This window comes from Protomyctophum parallelum (assembly GCF_964188405.1).
Source record: "Protomyctophum parallelum genome assembly, chromosome: 10".
Taxonomy (NCBI): Eukaryota; Metazoa; Chordata; class Actinopteri; order Myctophiformes; family Myctophidae; genus Protomyctophum; species Protomyctophum parallelum.
Window position 1 is genome coordinate 10,282,621 of NC_139704.1, and position 20,134 is coordinate 10,302,754.

The following is a 20,134-nucleotide window of genomic DNA, read 5'->3' on the forward strand; positions in this document are numbered from 1 at the left end:
ATACATGCAGTCACGATGCAAACAACTTAAATGAAACCAATGTTTTGGCAACAAAATGCCTTCTTCAGGGTATGGCACTCTCAAGAGTTAAATAATTGTTACTTAATTTACAAGAAGTCTACGCAATTATAGAATGTACAATAATTGTTATTTTGGTCAATGTTTGCCTGTTCTCTCACAAGGTACCACATCAATACAGCAAGGAATTGTGGACAAAATCTTATCCAACGACAACAAAATATTCTTTAGTTTTGGGTCTGAGAGGCCAAATCTTATTAAATGGTTGTCCGTGGCTCAAAATGCTGAATAAATAATGGACCTTGATCTGAAAACCACTGGTCTACACAAACACTGTTATATAGTTCCATCCAATCATATGACTCGTATCCTTTACCGGACGGGAACCGGCTGCACGACAATGACCTTGTTGTGAGGGGGACAGTGTTGACTGGTACACGGTCCTCTTTTAGACCGCTGAGTGGCTCATGTAGCGTGGGCGAGGTGTTGGCCGTCCTCTGGGGTCCTCAAGCCATCTGTTTGAGGGCCTGCCTGCCTGTGTGTGTATGTGTGTGTGTGTGTGTGTGTGTGTGTGTGTGTGTGTGTGTGTGTGTGTGTGTGTGTGTGTGTGTGTGTGTGTGTGTGTGTGTGTGTGTGTGAGTGAGTGTGTGTGTGAGGGATGGGGCGGGGTGTTGGGTGGGGGGCTTTGATGTGTGGCCGCTTTCTGCTTAATTAGGTCCGGAAAACAGGACCTCATCAAAAAGCAGCTGCTAACGTCCCCATTAAGATATGATCACATTCATGCACAAGCATGCGCACACACATACACAAAACGCATGCAGATGCACAACTGCAGACACGTACGACCACAGACACAAAGCAGTAACAAAATTGCCGAGCCAAAGACAGAAATGCGCGGGCGTGCGCACACACACACACACACACACACACACACACACACACACACACACACACACACACACACACACACACACAGTCTCTGTATATGGCACATAGTTGAATGCATGTACTGTGTGCATGGAGTGGATGCATTTCCTGCATGTGTAAAAGATTTAACCAAATGAACCCTTGCGGGTTCAACACAGTTGAGTTATGGAGGTCCTTGAAATTAAATGGTTTGAGAACCACTGCATATATTATGGACGTCATGAAGGAGACTATGGCTTTATCAGACACCATAACAGAGCAGGTACGTACTGCAACAACACACAGCCGGCAGGACACTACAACTCCACACAACACAACAAGTTCACCAGGAAGTGCATTTCTGCATCTCACACCCAGAGTTTGCTGTTTGTCATATTTCTTTCTCCCTCACAAACAACAAAGTTGTAAACTAGAGGGAAATATACTTAACCACACTGGACAGCTGCCAAATTTCCACAGGGCATTAGCAGCCAACTGGTGCAGGCTCATTAAAGCGCAGAAAAACCTATAACCATTAAAAGGCCATTAGGCAGCATGTAATTTTGTGGAACTAAATGGCGGAGAGTAATCAAAAGCACATGAAGCCCAGCTGGGCGACTGGGCAAACCGTTTCAGTTTGGGGGGAATCCATCATCGACAATGGCAGCTTTTTGGGGGGTCAATTCTCCTTTCCTCTCTGTCACTATAGCTCACTGTCTCTCCCTGTCATCTGTTGTCGCAGAGCGTTTTTGCCGCGTTTGATCTGCTCTTTCGGATCAATACTTGCATGAATATCGTCAATATCACAATCCTCTCCATGACTCTGTTTTGTCGTATATCCTTTCTCTCCCTTGGATAGCCCTATATACTTCGGGACACAATAAATTGTGAAAATAGCCGATCTACAAGCTAACAATCTAGAGGATCTACAAACTCACAAGGGGTCGCATCGTGACGTGGTCTGAACTAGCAGATCTGAAAAGAATAGATTTTAATTGAACGTTTTCTTTTATTCAACTCTTAGAATGACATGCCCAAAATAGGGATGACAGGTTGAATGTGGTTAACACAGCTGACTGTATTCAAAATTCTGTCCTCTGGATTTCATTAGGCCCGCAGTCCAACGCCAAAACACCTGCAGTGCAACCTTCAGAGCCAACATCAGTCACAATCTGTAAACGACTCGGAAAGCAATTCACATATCTCCACCAGAAAATACCTTTCAAACCTGATCAATAACTAAGGATCAGTTCAAGGGGGATTCTCATGCAGTCAGCTCAAAGCCGAGTGGTTTTATGAAAGAGGGCCATCCAGGGCCTTGTAAAAGTCATGTGTCAAATGTTCAGACCAGCTTCATGCAGTGGCCAACGACACGCAGGGCTGGGTTTATTATGTGTAAAATGTCATTAGCCAAGTCAAGGCACATACTTCTGGGGTTGTTCTGGCTTTGCAGGACCACGGTGACAAGCCAGACTCTGGTTAGTCAAATTAGGGCTGCATTTGGACTGTCATGCCTTTAAGAGATTTAAATTGAGAACAGCGCACCTTGTTTCAATCAAAGGACATTTTTGTACTCACAGTGAAACATTGTGCACATTTGGTTCTCTCCATCTTGAAAGCTGAAGGTCTCAAGTAGACTTGGCCACCGTTGTCCTGACGATACTCCCCTCAAGTGCAGTGCTGTGAGGGAGGAGGGAGGAGAAGGGGGTGATGTGACGGGTGAGAAGTTATGCACATCCAAAAGTCTTTCTGTTTATTTATCCAGAGAAGGTTTGCTGAGCACACATGGGCTTTTCCTGTGACGCCTAGATTTACGGCACATGGTCAGGTCCACTCACGGCCCAGTTCAAAAGCAACCTTTACTCAGTCAAATCCCTCAGTGTTAATGTATCAATTTGTACACCCTCAGCATTAAATTAACACTGAGCATTTTACTGTGTGTACACATTGACAGCTAGTCAGCAGCACTGTACCGCCACCGGGGTTGTTGAAATCAACACATTTATTCTTGAGTTAGTTGCTAAATGTTACTTGCACAATGTTACAAACTGCAGATACGTGTAATTTAAGTATACTGCATGCATGCCTTCTGCACATTTGATAATGTGTGAATCAATTGCTGCTAAAGATATTTTACCATCATACCTGCCCTTAAAGAGCTTTTATCATACATGCCATTTTGACCTGTACTACTCTATTTTGTATTTTATATCTCATCTATACTTTGATATTTTTCATACATCCGATTACAATTAAACAATTGTTGTTCTTTTTATCTATTCATTAGCACAGTCTTTTGGAACATTCATGAGTGAGCGGGGGGAAACACTCTTGCTTTTTGAGTTACAACAAAGTCAACAAAACATGCTCAAAAATGCATTCCGACACCAGTGTAAGAGCGAGTGGATATTCTCTGCTTTTACAAACACAAGGAGGTGACATCAGTCTTTTCTCAGCCGCCCCCACCCTCCCCATGCCTCATTTACTGCAGGCAAGCATTCAGCTCTTTTCACAGCTAATGCACATGAGTGCAAAGGGGAAGCATGGCCTGCCTGTGTGCTTCGTCATGCCCTGCCCACTGTTCTCAATGTCAGGGGATAGGGGACTGAGGGGAATCCCACTTCTGTACAGTCAAATCCTCAGCATTCATTTAGCTTGACTCTCAGATTGTGCAAATGGAAACAAATGGACCCCATTAATGATGGCGACTCCCCTTCTCTGGAGATTCACACTGAATCAGTTGATCTCACATGCCTTTGTTTCTTCTATACAGTGATATTTACCCTGGGCTGTACATGTGTTTTTGAGACGATTATCTTTACATCACAAGGTCATTAGCTGGATTTCACCCCAGGACAGTGGGAGTATAATGATACGTGCTCTCTTGCCCCCCCCCCAAAATAAACATGATACAAGACTGGATTGTGTTCAAACTATGTACAAATTCCAACCACAATGCAAGCGTGGCCACGTTGTGATGTGGTCCGCGTCATCGGATTACAAACTGGCTCCGAATCCAGTCGGGGTCCAGACAGGCCATTTAATACGGCCCACCGTGATTGCATGATAAAAGTCAAATGACAGGTGTAACCATATCCTTATGCATTTGAGCACTGTGTTTTCTCATGCATTGGTTAACTGGTGTATTGTATTTTCACCTTTGGAAATACTAGAGGAGTACAAAGCATACTGTACTGTTTCTGTGCTGTGTTATCTCCATTCTTGCTAAATCACTTTCAATATAATAAATACATTATATTATAATATTGCTATATATAGTATACTATTATCATGTAAATGCTATTACATTACATTACTATAAAGCACTGGTTCTCAATGTGGGATCCGGGGATCCCCACTGGTCCTTCAGGACGTTCCAGGGGGTCCCCAGCGAAATCAGACAGTTTAAATTGAAATAAAATAGACTTGTGAGCTTGTAGATATGTTCTTTTATGGGGGTCCATGGCAAACAATCTTTTCAGATGGGGTCTGCAGTGAAATATTGTTTGTTTGAGAATAGTACACTGTAGAAAATAGTGGCCTACAATACATTGTCTATTGTTAATATCTGTAGTGCAGTTCAGAACTTGAGAATTGGTGTTCTTCCAGTGCTTTGAGAAAGTTTGAAAGTCACACATGCTGAACTTGTTACTATGGACATGCAAATCCAATCCCCGTTTTATTTGAGTCTTTGTTGGGGGAAGGACGTAGAAAATCCAACTCAATTTAGTTAATTTCATTTATTTTACTGACTCATTGGTATGGTGCCAAGGGTTTTATATGTGTGGGCAATCTAATATGGGAGATGAAGGTTTGTGCATGAAAGAGACAGTTTGTCTCGTAAAGGTGTAGCTGATGTGCCTTTGCAAAAGACAGCAAAGTTTGGATCCACAACTTCAGATCAACCTTGTTTATAAAAAATGTTTATGGAAGTAGAGTTCTGTCTTTTCCCCTTAAGATTAGTGCAGAAATCTGAATTTATGAATTTTATTGTCACAGATACTTTGCCAGCATCAACCTATACTTCGTATATGGTAACATAACATATACGTTACATTTACAGAAAGACATGTTGCTATTATGCAATACCAGAAATAATTTGAACGGTTCCGTTCGTTATGTTAAGCGGCGGTTTACGCGTCACTTCTAGATAGAGTTCCTTATCATTCCAGGAATGATTTAGGACAGCCATCCTTCTCACATTGTATAATCTTTTCCAGGATAAATAGTGGTAGCGCTGTGGTAGTGAAGCACTCAACTACAGGTTCATTTGGAGCTGTGAGTTATGGGCAGTTTTTACGCTTAACACGGTTTCTCACCATTTGAAGTTAGGAATAATGTGGAATGAATGTTTTTTGTTAGACACAACAATCCAAAAATCATGTATTTTACTGTAAAATACAGAATTTTAAGCTACTATTTTATTTTATTTTAATAAGAAATGTATAATGAATTTGAATTAAAATTACTACTACAATTAATCTGAATTTGAATTGTAGAATTGAATAAGCTATAGTTAACATTTTACCTCCACAATTAATTTAAACCTAATGTACTGTGCATCTCCCAGGGCTCCATACTGTACTGATCTATACATTTGTTTGTTTGTTGTTTGTTTGTTGTGAGCTTTTATCGTCTATTTTTGACAAATGTTTGCCTCAGAGTAGGGAGTATGTGGTTTATATTATAAACTTCATAATTATTAGTCATAGACTCACAGATAATAATTACAATGCATTATAATCACTGTTATAATTGATTATAGTGTGATTATAACTAGTCAATATAAGGGGCAATTGAAAGGATTAAGTAAATGTATGCTTATACATCTCCAGGAATGTTAAGACTTTACTTAAAGTACTCAATGATGTAAAAAGCTAAACAGGATATTTACTCATGCCCCAGAACCCAAAATGGGTTGTGACCCTATATTTGGAAAACATTGGTTTAGAGAGGAGTCCTTATTTTTCCTTAATTTTATTTTTTCTAATCCCAAAATAAATATGAAACCAATAATGAATCACCAGCTCTGCAGCTCATGAATGTGAATTCTCAGACTGCCTCCAGTTCAAATCCCCCAGAGGTGAGGATGGATGGATGGTTGCATCAGGCCATGATGTGATAGATGGGGCTTAAGGTCTGTCACTACCTGTGAAGGATTGTCCCGAGAGCTGACACACACTTTATTTCCACAGTGCAACCGCACTGAGCCATAATATACAGTACGCACTCACTGCAGTCACACAGTGGAAAGAAAACCTTGAATCAAAGTGTGTGTGTGCGTGCGTGACTGTGTGTGTGTGACTGTGTGTGTGTGACTATGTGTGTGTGTGTGTGTGTGTGTGTGTGTGTGTGTGTGTGTGTGTGTGTGCGCGCGCGTGCGTGTGCGTGTACCGTCAGCTCTCTCGAAAATCTTGATTGACAAATCGTGTGATTTAAACTCTGTGCAGCTCACCCTGAGATTGTACATCTGCTATTTCTTGCTTGGTGTAAACCCAACCAAAAAAGTGGTTAAGGAAGCCACGTTGAATTCTGGGAACCAACACATTATAATAACAGTGGTATTTATGGTATGTATTTATTAAAAGATCGCATCTAAAACCGATGGCATATTTTAATGCAGGCACATGGACTTTTTTTGACGTCACTATATTTGCTTACAATTGCAGATTTATTCTGTCACTGCATGACACTGGCCCAATTTCAAAGGGTGCTGGCAGGTTGGGGACATGACGCAACATCTCTGCATACAATAGAGGACACAAAATGATGCACACACTACACCATAACCACACCAGGGCAAATAAAGTACAGTACTATATATACAGTTCACGACAGAAAAAGAACTCTCTGCCCTCGCCTGCTTGAGTTGTGTGTCCCATGGCTGTGTCAGCTGCTTTAGCCATCCCCTAACTGGTCTGATTTACAAGGGATGAAAAGGGGAGTTAAGATGTTAGTCGATGAACAAGAGCCATGCTAGCTTTCAGCATGCTGTCCATGCTCGGCCGCAACGGTATTTCACCGCCCACGCAACAAATCTACGACTGCCGCGTGCAGCACTGGGACCGACCCACTCAGACACAACTATCCAGTGCAGAAACAGCTCGCAGTTCACAAAATGCATGAATAGTCAGTATATTTCTTATACGCTTATATAGCCTACAGTGTTCATTTAACTTGAATCACTTAAACACTACAGACTGAGTTGAGTTGTGAGGTTGTAGATGCTACTATGTTTGTCCCACAATAGGTACGCTATAGGGTTAATCTGGTTAATTAATGTAAATTGAACCCTTATGGGTCAATTTGTACATTCTCAAGTTCCACTCGGGATTGTTGCCATGTCCAGCATGCAACATGTCCCCCTATAACAGCCTCACAGCATCACCCTCTCTCCTCTCTCTCTCATGTTCTCCTTTGCTCTCACCACCCTGTGGTTTCGTCCCACGTTTCCTCACCCACCTCCCTCCCCGCCATGGATGTGTGTGGGAGGTTGAAAGGCCTCACTGTGCACCCGTTCTCACACTCACTACATCATGTGCACGGCGAGAAGGAAACAGTAACCCGATATCCGGAGTTTCCCCTCAATTTGCCTGAGTTTCGTCTCTCCCTCAGGTCCACCTCTTGGCTTCAGCCTCCATGATTCATGGAGGAAGGAACGACGGCAAAGAGAGAGGCTGAGAGGAGTGAAGTCATCCATTATTGGAGGGACGGAGGGGAGGGGAGGGGAGGAGAGGAGAGGAGAGGGGAGGGGAGGTTGGAGAATAAGGGGAGGGAGAATGGAGCAAAGGGGAAGAAGGGGGGGGGGGATTATACGGCTGCATCCCATTTGCTTTTCATTCAAACCCTCTACCCTCAGATCAAACACTCAATGACGTTTTAGTTTTCGTCATTACGAGGCTCACTTTGTGTGAGGTAGCAGGGGTTGCGGTGCGGGAACAGATTGAACTGAGACAGCCTTAGAGGTTCCCATGAGACTATACTGTATGTTGCTTACACAAAGCCAAAGCTAAATGGAGCTCGCATATAACACACAGCTTAGTTATACAGTAGTTACAATTTGGCGACTTCCCGATCTCACCACTTCTGATTCTGACAAAATAAATTGGTCAGAATAACTAACATGTTGCCAGGTTACACTGAAGGGACACTGATGAGCGTAACCTTTGAGTGCCGTTGAACTGACATACTGCTCTCAGCTCTGCTGCAGAATGCTTGGGAGGTTGGTCATACCACTCCTGAAGCATGACATACAATGTAAATGGCAATGGCACGCCAGTGAGAGAGGACTATGCTCACAAGGACGTTACTCTACGGCTCAAAGAGATGCCCTGCTGCTTGGCACAAAATCACTCACCGTTTGACTAGGTTTAGCCTGGCTCCGCTAGTCCACTCGCAATGCTCACCACTATCGTATTCTTATTGTTTTAGCATAATTAAGAACTATGGGAGCATTCACTGATAGCTTGTGAGCTTGCACATTGGCTATTTTCCGCAAAGATACTTCTTTGCCTTTTTTACAATTTTGAAAAAAGAAAATGGAATCGTTCAAATAGCCAATCTACAAGCTCACAACATGTCGATGTAGATAGGCTATAGTAGTTGAACCATTTTTAAATGTTTTCAAAATAGTTAAAAAAAAGAAAAAAAAAGAAAGAAGAAAAGGCAAAGAAGTTTAGGGATAAGGTGTATAGCATGGTGAAATAGGGCCCGGCCTATAGTGTGTAGCCCATGTGAGTATGGAAAAGTGGTTAAACGACTGTAGACTGATATGCACATTTAAGCACCATGGACAGCGACACTGTCACAAAACACAACCTATTCAAGTTATAAAACCTAATGAATTATTAGGCTACGGTATATGTTTATAAGACGGGCAATAAGAAGAAATCAACCTCTCTCTCTCGCTCTCTCTCTCTACAAGTCGGGACTCTTTTGTAATGAATAAAACGTTATATATTAACCATTTACAAATCTGGATTAGAGCAGCAATTATCAACCGCTGGACTACTAGTGGACTGTGAGGATATTGCAAGTGGGCCCCCAAATGATTGGTGAAACAATACGATTTGAATGATAATACAACATTGCTAGGATTGCAAAGTATACTACGTAGTTGCACTAATCCAAGCTGGAACCCAATCAATTGAGTGATCATGTCATGCTCTGAAAAAGCATTTTATCTGTGCGAGTGGGATGGGACAGGAGTGAAAATCCACTCCCATGTCAGTCTCTTAATTCAGATAAGGTTGTCTCCCTACTCTTCCATTGAGAAATTCCGATCATGGATTGGACACTATAGATGCACAGCCATTTTTCGGAAATCACTGCTCTTAACTTCCTTAGTCGGAGAGGGTGACAACGAAGGTAAAAAAGAGTGTAATCTGTTATTTTCTTTAAATTTAATTATTATTATTTTTTATTTTTTATCCCATGATTTTGCAACCCATTTTTTTCATCCAGTGTCAATTATCTAATGTAATCCTGGGCGCTTCCTCTGCCAACCTGGGGGGGCAGCGGGCTGACCTCATGCTTCCTTCTATGCATGAGGAGTCCAAGCTACTTCTTTTCACCTGACAGGGGGGAATTTCCCCGGCCGGACGTAGCGCGTGGAAGGAACACGTTATTCCAACCAGTTCCTTTCCCCTCCATCAGGCGCCCCAGCTGGCCAGGGGAAGGTAGTTTAGTGACCAGGATTTCTGCATGTTTTTGTGAGGGTACCTACCCTAGGAGACACGGGGAGAACATGCAAACTCCACACAGAAAGGCCCTGTCGCCAGCCACGCCTCAGGTATGGGCACTGATGACACGGGGGAGGGAACACGCCCCCAGCGCCCACAGCGTCCCCAGTGGGAATCGAGCCCAGGACCTTCTAGCTGTGAGGCGACAGCACTGCCAACTGTGGCACTGTGACACACCCCCCGCATGCAATCCGTTCTTAATGAGGTGACTGTTTTTCTCCTTTTGCCAAATGGAAACATCCTCACAAGAACAATGCTGATGCGGCTAATATATTTTTACATGCACACTGTAGATTATCAACCAACCGCTATATACCTTTCACATTAGTCGAGCGCTAATGGACCATCTAAAAGTAAACAATTAGCTGCTGAATGGATACAGGAGTAGACTGCAGTGCTGAAGCTCTTTGGGATTATCAGTGCTTCTCAATACATTCACATTACAGAGGTTCATTGCTTATTTAATGTTAATACTCTAACATCAACAATATTTTACCAGAGAGTAGGCTACTGTAGTGGTAACGGCCATACAGTACAATGGCATGATACATTTTTGTGAGGGCCATTTTCCATATGCTGTACTACAGTATAGAATTTCCTTTAGGGTAGCCTAGATTCTTCTAATTTCAAACATCTTCATGTCCACAAACTGTTTCCTCCACTGTAACCCCACCCCCCAGCCCATGACCCCTCCCCTTTACACCAGAGGACCCCATGCTGCTCCCCAGCACTTGGTGAGTTGTCTGTTTTTATTTATATCGACAGCGAGGAGAGGTGGGGAAAGCTGAGCTGACAAGAGGAGAGGATGTTCTTCCAACACACACACATTGACACAGGCACACACGCACGCACGTGTGCACGAACACACACACGCACACACACACACACACGCAGGGCAGAGGAGACAGCTGCACCTGCTCGGCCACTGGCACGCAAGGCTCATCTCCACACACACCTCGTATATTCACACACAGTGTTATAATCCAACTTTCTCCACACTCTGTCTTTCAATCTCTCCGTTTCTGTCAACACGTGGTGGATATCCCTTCATTCTGCACAATTTCTCTCCCTCAATCTCTTCTGTTTATACAAATAACACAGTAAAATGTGCCGTTGCAAGAGCTCAGACTCGCTGGGTTTGTGATGAGTCCAGCCTGCTGGACGAAATGATGCTTAACAAAGCAGATGGTTTAGTACTGCATGGTACAGACTTTCTGCAGTGCATTTCTAATAGATCACCAACTTGATATATTAGATCAACAGGTCAAACTGTGTATTTTATCTAATGAAGTCAACGCTTCGCTGTGCTTTGATTTATCATTTATTCCTTCATGTAATTCTGTTTTATTTACAACTTTTTTTTAATGAATTGCATTTGCTAAGGCTTTTATTATTATTATTATTAAACACTGAGGATTTTTACATTTCATTTTATGTGTCTATATATAGTTTAACTACCCCTATTAATAATAAGTTGTGACTCCTGAACTGGAAGAATCATTACCCACGATAAATTGCAAAAGAGGGCAGAGCCAAGCTAACTTTTATAACATTAAAATGGTTCTGTTTTAGACATTAGGTTAGAAATGATTAAGTTTATGTATGAGGTTAAGGTCAGGATATAGGAGGGACCTCAAACACCCGGATTCATGAGCTTGTAGAAATTGGGCAATGGTTCAGGACTCACGGCTTTAGTAATAAGAATGTATCGCACAACCATGGATGTTTTTCAGGGCATAAGTACCGGTAACTATGCTCACTATGAAAAGCATAACTGTACACTGTATACATTAACCTACAAAAAGTGATGGTAATGGAATTAAGAATTTAAACTATACACAGTTAATTGGGTTAAGGTTAGAGTAAGTTAGGGTGCTTGGGCAATGCCGTGGTAGTAGTAGGCCCTATATTGTTTACGTTCCACCGTTTGGGTTGTGTGTAATTGAACAATGGGCATTAGGCCCAATTCATAGTTCATTCTGATAATAATTCATGTTGTATGCATACTGCTTGTTGATAAGCATCGTCATGGTGATATGTTTTATTAAATAATGAATGTGTTGCCTTTAGTAGTTCATGATGTCCAGTATGCCTTTGTCATATTGTTTATTGTAATTATTAATTTCTGTATCATTGCAGACACCACACATACAAAGAGGTGTTGTGTTGTGTTGTACTGTACTGTGCTGAGCGAAGAACATCAATGAGAGAAGTTGTCTGTGCTGTGTTCTAACCGACACCCAGCCAGCCAGTATAGACCAGTCCATTATACAGTCCTTTGCTTTAACACACAGTAACCAAATGGACCCTTATCTTTAACTCTTGTGAGTGTAAAATGAAACCAAATGAACCCTTACGGTCCATTTGGTTTCATTTTACACTCTCAAAAAGAGTTAAATTATTGTTAACTATCTGCATTACATCATTTACACAAAGTCTACACAACTATAGAGTGTAGAAGAATTGTTATTTTTGTGAACATTTGCCTGTTCTCCTAATGGTATCACATCAATTCAGCATGGAATTGTGGACAAAATCTTATCCAACAACAACAAAGGCTTGGCTCTTAGAGTATAAATCTCATCAAAATGGTTGTCCGTGGCTGAATAAATAATGCTGAATAATAAATAAGGGGTCTAGATATGAAAAGGGTTGAAAACCACTTTTCTAGAAGGTTCTCCATCCTTTGATTATCATCAACACCAGAGCCCTGTTAGCAGCACTATCTTCAATCTCTCTCAATTAGATGACGCCACATACTGTACAGTACGTAGCAATTTTCTCCCCTATGCACAAGTAAGACGCGCAAACGCGGGAAGCGAACGCAGCTCGTAAATTGCAATAACAACAATTAGAATAAATTACGTACTTTTTTTTCTTTTTAGTTAGTAATTTTTTTAAGTTTTCTACTGTGTGTGTGTGTGTGTGTGTGTGTGTGTGTGTGTGTGTGTGTGCTACAGCTGCGCCCTCTGGTGGCGGGCGGGTGGTGTCACAGCGGGACAGACGGACACACAGACAGACAGACACACACACACACACACACACACACAGACATGATCTGCAGGGTCTCATAGTTAGTGCTCACTGTATTCGCAATCAAGAAATAAGCCCACTACTGTGCACACACTATAAATACAGACCAAATGGGCAATGATAACAATCTGCATCCACATGTTAGGTCAAGTTACATACTGTAGGAAAAACTTTAAAAAAAAAATGTTCATTTATAGTTGACTTTTCCCCATATTCAGCATGTGGTCATTTATATGTCCGTGGTATGTTATTTAAAAAAAGCTGTTATGCTAAAAGGTAAATTACCTGAGTGTAAAGTACCACACCTATTTTGTTTAGTTTGTTACATTCCTATATGCTATGATAGCATTGACTATTTATTTGCCAGACCATGGTAGTTAACGTCTTCAAACACCTCCCTTTGAAACGCCCATTTTGATTTGCTGATAATTACAATTTACAATTTAGGCATTTAGCAGACGCTCTTAATCCAGAGCGACTTACATTTAAGCAAGAACAAAGCATGGGAATACATCACATAAAAAGCATTTATCATGAAACATGCGTAAGCTAAGAAAGTAACAGTGGAATATTTATATAGTGAAACTATACATACACTATACATATAAACTATACATCTTTACTACTATGCTATATATGTGTACTATGGCGTGCTATGACTACATACAATACAATTACAGTGCTGTCTACATAACATGCTATAAGTCTGTATCAAATGCTATATAATCCAACAGAAATGCTATCTAAGGGTTTAGGGTAAGTGCTAAGGGCCATGATGGAGTCTGAAAAGGTGGGTTTTCAGGCTACGGCGGAAGATTGGGAGTGATGCTGCAGTTCTGACTGCAATGGGAAGTGCATTCCACAGTGCATAATGATGTCAAAGTGAAAGTGTCCCCCCCCCCCTCCCTCAAACAATAAACAGGCCACTTGGAAAGCTAATATTTTCTGAATCGGATATTTATTTAAAAAGGGAGCTTTTTGAGGCCGAACTATGGGTTATTTGCGTGATCAAAAAGGTATTTTTGCGCCATTCTGCCCCCGCGAGCCTTTTCAAGTCGGGGCCGCGTTCAAATAAATATGGAAAGCAGCCTGAACTTTCAAAATCACACACAGATGATGTGGGCCGATGGTAGTAGTCACACATGCTGCGGGAGCCCCATGTGCTGGCTGCGGGGATATGAATGGAGTTTTTAATTGTTTCTGACTTGGGTCCGTGGGCTGGGTCTGGCTAAAGCCAATTAGAAGACTGGAGGAAACAGTGAAGGATTGTCTGCGGAAAGAGGCTATGACTTGCTGGTAGGCAGGAATGCTGTGCGTGTGTGTGTGAGTGCGTGCGTGGGAGTATACTGTACTGAACATTATGTGCAGGTTTGTGTGTGTGGTTAATGCAAGTGTATTTCGTGTGTTTGTACGTACGTATGCACAGCGGTAGTTTGTGAGTGCACGTGTCAGTTTGTGTTTATGTTCACACATGTTCGTGTCTGTGCACAGACTGAATTTACAGTATGTTTGTGTCTGTACTGTACGGTACTGTGTGTGCGTGCGTGCGTGTGTGCAAGAGAGAGAGAGTGAGTGCACTCTGAGTTCGCGGGAGGAAAATGTCATATGGCATATCTGATTACGTCTTGCGATGTTTCTCCTACAGTATTTAACTTTTTTCCTTTCACCCCACCACACACACACACACACACACACACACACACACACACACACAAGCCCAAACCACTGCAAAACTATCCATCTGGAGATTGAAATCAGACCGAGAACTTTGGACAGACTTGGAACCGAAACACACAGCAAAGCAAATGCTGAGAAAGCCCCAACTCTTGAGGTTTCACATGTCTTTTGTGGTAGTCAAATTACGGCTATTGTTTTGCACAGTCAAAACAGCGTTTCTGCATGAAGACTAAAGTGGTCTGAGAATGTATGGTGCAGTTCACCAGGAGGAAACTTTGCCTGTAATCCCATTGTCCTTGTAACAAATTTGTCAGAATGTCAAACTCGGGCAGCTGCCCATAATGCCACTGCGCCAATGTCCCCTAGACACCTTGCAGTTTCATAGTAGTTGCTGACTTGGGGGCAACTTGACAATTTGTACCCTGACCACTGGGTCCGTAGCCTGGCCCATAGCTGTCACATTCCCACCTCTCTTTGCACATACAATGGATTTGACTTGGTTGTTTGGTTGTTCTTGACATTCAATGAAACGGAAGACATAAATCTACAGTTATATATAGCAAAGGCTGTGCTGCCTAGAAAGGAATCACTAATGCATTGTACATATATTGATTTTGATGAGCAATTGTTGGCCTATTTCAGTTTCTGGCAGAGACGCTAAGGAACGTCATTTCATGGTCAGCAGAAGAACAATTGTTCTCTGTATTCCAAGTCCATGTTTAAAGTTCCCTAAATCATAAAGTGGTGTTATTATGATACACCTGCAAATGTTCCCACTATTCACTTAAACCCCTCAAAACAAAATCCACCACCACCACAAAGCTTGGGCCAAAACTCATAGAAGCTGCAGATCCAAAAATAAAACTTTCATCTCAGTGCTTATTTTGAATTCATAGCCAAATGTGATATCCACCATCTGAAGATCTTGAGCCCTTACACTCAACTCACCTCACTTATAGAATGAGGTTGGGATGAAACAAGATCACATGGAGAGTAGAATCCTGACGGCTAGCTATCCTAAGATCTTTGCTTGTCAAAACATTATGATTTTGATGACAAATGTCCTTGCACTTTTGCAACACTGACACTGACTGATCTTGGACAGTATTCTGCAATGCAATACTGGACATGTCATGGCCATTCTGACATTCACTTCACTGCAGCCACCCACTTGCAGGTGTTGCTAGCAGTCAGCTCATAGAGCTGTTAGCATTGCAAAGCAATGGTTGCACTGCACAGTTCATGGTACCACCTTACAGTAGCGGCAGTAGCCTAAATTGCGCTGCTTGGTTGATAGCTGACATTCAGTTGAATAGTGAAGTGGCAAGTTGAAAACTAAAAGAAAAATGTAGTCCATAACACACACACACACACACACACACACACACACACACACACACACACACACACACACACACACACACACACACACACACGTATTTGTGTGTGTGAGAATAGCATGGACATTTCGATGTGTACATGCCCCCTGTTCTTATTATGCACCATAGACTGTAAAAGAATATGGACAAAGCGTTCTCCGGGTCTGATATGGACATAAGATGAAGCCTGTCAGTCCTTGAATTGTAAATCGCCATCTTTCTAGATCCGCTTGGGCCCAGCTGGCCATTGGCTGGCCCAGACAACGAGGCTTATTTTTATAACTTTGTTTTTTTGTTTTTTTCATAGAAGCATTATTGAAATACTGAGTTTGAAAAATAATAATTAACATTAACAGCTTCTCTTAAATAAACCCCACAAGTATGACATAAAAGAGTAAACACATTGAATTTTCACCCCAAAGAAAAAGGACAACAGAAAACAAGACAAACTAGAAAAAGTGCCCTTCTGGGCACAGGTCTCCACCAGGATAGGAATGTAGGACATTGCAGCTTGCCTTCATCTGGTGGTTGGATAAAAGGGCAACAAAAGTAAACTAGGGAGTTGGCATACAAAGTTATCCACAGATCCGTGCAGTTAGAGGTAAAAACAGCCAGTTATTGAGGCTGAGTTGAAATTGTTCATGTGGCATTTCTTCCTCGGCCTAGTGGTAATGTGCGTGCACAATTTGACGGAAATCACGCGATGTGTTCATGATTTGCAGCATTTTGTTTGAAACTGAGCACTCCTGTGAACTTTGGAAGCCAATGTTAACCAATCAGGATGGAGTCTGAGAAATGTGAAAGACCGGTTTGGTTGAATGGCTCTAGAGAGACTGTGTACCAATTTGCGTGATGTTTGGACAAAATCTGTAGGTGTACTGTGCAAAAACTTGTTTTGCACAAAGTGGCCTCCTGGTGGCGCTATAACAGGCCATTGTGGAAAGTTTGGGGCAGAGGTTCATCGTTGGCATCCAGGGAGTGTGTGTGCAAAATTTGGCATCGACCGGGTTAACGGTGGCCGAGATTAGCTGCTCACGGACGGACGGACGGACGGACACACGGACGGACACACGGACGGAGTGCAAAACATACTCTCCCCCCATGCCTTCGGCCTGGTGGAGACAACAACAGTACACAACATCCTATATAAAAACAATTAGGTACATGATACATCCATAATCCAATACAATACAATCCGACTTCCCCCCTTCTTCTTCGTTGGTTTTTATTTTGACTCGAGCAGGGGGTGGATCCTGATCATAGACTGTAAAGGTAGCCACGCCCCTCAGAACATACTCGACTTTATGGTCATTCTTTTTGGGACCATAATTTTCCAAAAAGAATATTATGACATGAGATGACTTTAAACTAGTGACTGGAAGCAGAAAGTATCCATGACCATGTTTATTAAGGTAATACAGTCTAGGTGAAGTTGGGCCCAAATACATGTTCCTCTATGGAGCTATGGGGTTTTTTGGGCCCAATGACAGCGCCACAACAGGCCATTATTATGAACTTTCAGGAAGTCAGGATTTCCTACTGGCTTCAGACACTATTGGCTTCACTGCCCCCCTGATATGCACGCACAGTGCGATGTGCGTGTAATTTGTGTGCATGTGCCTGGTATGTGTACTGTATGTGCATGGTGTGGGTACATGTGTATGTAGTTCTATGTGAAGTCATGGCCGTATGCATGAGTGTGTGTTGGAACATGTGGGTATGATATGCCCGGAGCAGATGACCTGCATGGTGGCTGGGGCCAGCCAGCTGGTGAGAGCTAGTGTTTCCCCTGGCATGTCAACCTTTTGCTTGGATCATCAGCTACATACAGCACAGAGAGGGTTTGTGTGTGTGTGTGTGTGTGTGTGTGTGTGTGTGTGTGTGTGTGTGTGTGTGTGTGTGTGTGTGTGTGTGTGTGTGTGTGTGTGTGTGTGTGTGAGGGTGTGTGTGTGTGTGTGTGTGCGTGTGCGCGTGCGTGCGCGATGCATGCTCGTTCTCAGGTGCACAAGGGTCTGTTCCTCTCCCTTTTCTCCCTGTTAACAATGTTTAGGCTATGTATCGAATCCACAAAACACACTGTGCAACCATGCACAACTTGCATGTGCAGATACAGATAACCATACTGTACAATGTACAGTATGGTTATCTACATGCAAAAGCATTTGTTTGCATGATGCACACCTAAATTCACACGTTAAAGCGTGCATCTTCTGAGGCCATAGGGAGTGGGACACATCTTTCAGGAACTCTCACCTGACATGCCCAGCCCCATGCAGGGTCACCCTCTCTGTCTGCATCTGGCCCTGGGCTTGCCCCTAACCAGCTCTGCCTGCCTGGGGCTCCGTGGAGAGGAAGCCATCCACACACCCACCACCACCAGAGAGACAGAGAGAGAGAGAAACAGAGGGGAGTAGTAGTAGAGTCACAGACTAATGTTCTGTGACCATCCTCTGGTAAGGATGTTTTGATGATTGATTTGACCTCTATGGACCCTTTATAAAAGATTTAGCCCCCAGGTCCCTTGCAAAAATCCCGGCATTTCTTGCTAGAGGGCCAAATTCAAAATGGCGTCCGGCACCATAAAAAATGAACTTTTGATCTAGATGACCTAGAATCATGTATGAAGACACTTTTCCATACAAGTCAACTATGAGGAATCCATTTTAAGATAAGACCTCGTTTTGGCCCCGGAATTCAAGATGGCTGCCATCCAGTAGAATGAAAACATTACTTTTGTATAGGAAAGCAATCTATGTGTCAGATAGCAGCAGAGCTGGAGCAGAGCTGTGGTTGGTCCAGACCCTCATGAGCAGAGCTGTGGCCCACTGGCCCAGCGCTGGCCCGGTTAGGTCCAGGGCTGGCCCGGTTAGGGACGGGCCTTCGTTGTCAGGTCAGAGCTCTAAGAATGTCTTGTTTTCTCTTAGTTGTTGTTTTTTGACGATGTTTTGGTCATGGCTGCCAGTTCCCACCTGATGTCGTGTGGGAGTTCTGATTGGTCCAGAGCGTACTGAATAGACTAGGACTCAAGTCTAAGATGAACAGCTCAACAGAGGTAGTGTGATCTCCTTTGTATCCTCCAAATAGGATGATACGATCTCCCACAGCGCAACAGCAACCATCTTCCAGGAGAAGGTCTCTGGACTGAATTTACACACATCGTTTAGGTTATTGTTAACGTTCCAGCCACCAAATATGTACAGCTCTCCATTTTAGGTAAATGCTGAATGACCACAGCGTCGTTCTGGTAGAAGTTGTGTTCAGCCAATCGTTGGTCTCTGTGTCAAACACTCTGATGCTGTTGTAGAACCCCTGGTCCCCGCAGCCCTCATGTGTCTCGAGATGGTCGGATGGCCTTGAGATGGTCGGATACACGGTTGTCCAGAACGTCCACAAAAGGTTCTGGTCAGGCTCTGCCAGTGGACCTAATGAGTCCCCTCACCTGTAGAATGGCAACCCCACACCAGCCATTTGATAACTTAGGTCAACTTTTCACAGTCAGTTTGCAATCTCAGACACAAGTAGGCTTGTGGCCGACGGGCACAGGTCTAGTACTGTAAATGCTAGGGGAAAGCAAGCTGTCCAAACACTCCATCAGTGACAGAAGGAGAAGACAAAAGAAAGAGGAATAAAGCCATCGAGGCTCGTCGCTATGCTGAGTGTAGATATGTAGAGTGAATATAAACAGTTTGGAAATTATATTGTCCGACACTGTACAAGCATACTGTGACAGTATAGCAGAGTAGTCCTGTCTGAATCCAGGTGGTAATGGCACTCGCCCCCATTCCCAATAGGGAGAGGAGTAGAAGAGTTGTCCGGATAGCAGAGTAGCCAGAACTATTTTTATCCCTGTATCGATCACCTTGCATTAAAAATGCAGAATAACGTTTACATGCAAGTTAAAAGATTTTTTTGTAACTTTCCATATTCAGGCGAATCCAGTGCATTTCACATAGTGAAAGTGGAGAACAATGAGAGACCTCAATGGAAGGGAAGTATATGGGGAACGTGGATGGGGAAGGAAGTGTATATAGAAAGCAAAACAATGGAGAAAAATCATTAGCATACAGTTAAAGTAACAAAAATAAAGGCTATGAAATAGCTCTCTCCATAATGGACTGTGAGAGACAACAGGAGAGCACGCTATGGTGTCATAAAGCATGGTACTACCGTACTGCACACACACACGGCGCCCAACACCACACTGCGGTCCACTTCTTTACGACAAAATGAAAATTCGACTTTTGCCCTGATTTACAGCCTCCCACTCCAATGATTCCCTTCCCTCTCTCTGCCTCTCCCTTCCTACCGTTCTCTTTCTCCCCCACGTTTTCATCTAATTTGCAGTGGTCTGGTCTAGCCACCGCTCATAAACACAGCAAG